This window comes from Mytilus trossulus, chromosome 7 (assembly GCF_036588685.1).
Source record: "Mytilus trossulus isolate FHL-02 chromosome 7, PNRI_Mtr1.1.1.hap1, whole genome shotgun sequence".
NCBI classification, from domain to species: domain Eukaryota; kingdom Metazoa; phylum Mollusca; class Bivalvia; order Mytilida; family Mytilidae; genus Mytilus; species Mytilus trossulus.
Window position 1 is genome coordinate 53412006 of NC_086379.1, and position 3183 is coordinate 53415188.

At 30.4% G+C, this 3183-nt stretch overlaps 1 long non-coding RNA gene across 1 annotated transcript; it reads left to right on the forward strand.

Moving 5' to 3' along the window:
• The first annotated feature begins 534 nt into the window (after positions 1–534).
• Positions 535–2523, forward strand: LOC134727133 (uncharacterized). The gene is made up of 3 exons (XR_010108721.1): positions 535–604; positions 1808–1970; positions 2322–2523. It is a non-coding gene; the product is annotated as an uncharacterized LOC134727133 (long non-coding RNA).
• Positions 2524–3183: the final 660 nt, after the last annotated feature.

A 3183-nucleotide genomic window follows, 5' to 3' on the forward strand; every position in this document is an offset into this window, starting at 1 on the left:
TAAACCAAAATCCATGGTACAGAGATATTATAAACATTTATAATATAACATAAAGTCAGAATTAATACAAATGTATGATCTACAACTGGAAAAATATTTCCAGCTACATGTAATATAAAAAAAACACATTATGCATGTATACAATATTATATGAAAAAATATATTTAACAATGTTTCCCCTAAGAGTCCAGCTGTTTATTAATCAGTTTGATAAATTTGCACAATTGATTCAACATACTGATGTTTCTAGTATTCATCAAATCATGAAATTTCAATATGTTTGGTCTATTTAGATAATATGGTTTAAATTTTTTTTCTCTATCATGATTAAATTTCGAACAATTAAAAATATAGTGGAATTCATCCCCAATATCTCCTGAATTACAAAGTTTACAATTTCGATTTTATCTAGGTATATTTTTCCACCTTCCAGTTTCAATAGGAAGTTTATGACTGAGTATCCTGAATCTACAAAAAGTAATAATATTTTTATCATCTAGTATCTTAAAAGAGAAAGAAAGATGGCGGCAGGGGTAGGAGTCGTCAGGCCTTCCTAACTTCCGGATAGGCGCCATATTGGAAAAAACTGGACATACTCAGAGAGGTAGGTCGTCAATTTGAAATGTTGAATTAAGAAAATCGAGCAAACCAATTTTGTATTGGATTAGTGCATATTGTACTGTGAGTTAAAAATTTTGAAGTTATCATATTTTTATAAACAAAATTATTATGGTTATTGAGAAAAAGTTCAGGATTGCCAAGAATGTTGCGAAAACACATGTCTGATAAAACCAAGTCTTGGTTTTATGAATTTTTGACAATTGTTCGTTTTTGGATAAGAAATTTCTTTGAATTAAAGGTCCGATAAAAGTTTAATATGTTTTTGAATGTTTATATGGCAACAACATTGCAAATCGGATGCAAATTATGCATTTTGACGCACATGTTATGCCGCTTCATTGTTATGCAAATGAGCGACTATAACCGGTTGTTTGTGTACTTTAACACACATGGTGTATCATTGAAAACGTGTAGGCATTGTATGGTATGAATATCTCAATATATCTGTAATTTAAACTTTAATTGCTCAATTCAATACATTAATTAATTGTTACATGTACTTTGACAGAGAGTTGTCTCATTGACAATCATGCAATCATATGTGCCATCCTTTTTTTCTTATTTATCTGTATATATTTTTAATACACACACATTTATATTATATGTATAATAATTTCAATTCAAACAAGTATCAGATTTTGTTCAGTTTCATTTCATTTTGTTCAGTTTCATTTCATTGGACTAGGGAGGACACAATTTAGAACAATTACTCTCAACTCAAAAAAGGGGGGGGGGGGGGGGGGGGGGGGGCACTACCTATACAGAGGTGAAATATGCTGCTGGAATACATGAAGGTCATCTTTTCAAGCTTGAAAAATATATGTGGATAGGTCTGGAAAACTAACGATTACATCATTAAAGTTACAATTATTTCTTCGTCTCTCATCCTTCTTGGTGTTACAAGCTGTTTTTTCAATCTCTTTTTACACATTGGTATTCTACTTTTTTATTGCAGAGCATTAATATTGACAGGAAACCCAAACAATATAGGAAAAGGTTACATTTTCATCTATATCTGTATTCATCATGTTGCAAAACAATATATATCCATGTCAGATTGGTGAAGTTATTTCACTCAAGTATGGGTCCTTTAGCTACCCTACACTATGATATTTATTTATTCTTTGATTGATCCAGTACTTTATAGTCATGTCCATATTCATATTTTGTCTTCGTATAATTTCAGTCAGTGGAAATACTAGACACAACATCCTAGCTGGTTTTCCAATTTGTCCTACAGACTATGAAAACACTGCTGTAGTTCCTTGATTCTTTGATAACTTGTACATGTTGTTGTGATGTAACAAATTACTATTCATAAACTACATGTACAAAATGAAAGAAAGAAGGTAAGATATTAAAGTTATACTCAAATAGTTCTTCATTTTTTGGGTCAAAGGCGACAGGACACCCTGCCACTTTTTAAGAACATCATCGATTATTTCAATTTAATTTTTTAGATTGAAATGATTTTGTAAAATTTATATATTTATGATAATTTGATAAAGCTTAGAAAAATGTAAGGGTTTTGTTTTAATTTTTTTTTTTATATCTGCAATAAAATGAGAAGTGTTATTGTCTTTAGACATTTATATATAGTTCACATTTAAATTGTTCTTTTAAATTGCATATTGTTATTTTTTTCTTTTATTAATAAAATAGATTTGCTTTTTGCTTCATGTATAACATTATAATTTCAGGTTAGAATGCAGAACTGGTGAGGATGAAGGTTATAATTGTGATCTACATATTGATTAATTTGAAGCAGAATTTGTTCTTAAGAGTAAAATAAAAAAAAAAACAGTGTGTTTTAGAAAGATGTTCCACTATTACCACAACAACAAAAATATTCATTGTTTGACTGAGAGATAAAAGTGTAAATAAAGAGTACTAGACACTTAATTTTCTTTTTCTATTCATTTTTTTAGTAGCTATATACAGCTGTATTACAAAGCTCCAATTAGACCTATATTTATTTAACCCTGTTTCCAAATTATTTGAAATCTTTGGTAATCTTATTCAATTAGGTGGTTCTGAGATATTGGTCTATGTATCTAGTGTTGACAGTTCTTGTTGGTTTTTTTGTTTGACTTTTAAGATACATGGTCCTAGACTCTTTGCTATAGGATATGCAAATAATACCATATTGATGTAGATATCCCTGTCACATCGATCATTATGGTGTCTTTAAAGGTAGTGTTGTTTGTTGGTGTATAATCAGGATCCCAACACATCTAACAAGAATGTGTCCTCAGTACACGAATGCCCCACTCGCTCTATCATTTTCTATGTTCAATGGACCATGACACTCTAATTTGGCATTAAAATTAGAAAGATCATATCATAGGGAACATGTGTACTAATTTTGAAGTTGATTGGACTTCAACTTCATCAAAAACTACCTTGACCAAAAACTTTAACCTGAAGCGGGACAGACGAACGGACGCACAGACCAGAAAACATAATGCCCCTCTACTATCGTAGGTGGGGCATAAAAATGCAAGTGTCAAACAAATAAAACTCAATATGACCAAAAGCAAACAGAGTTTCAAACTACTTACT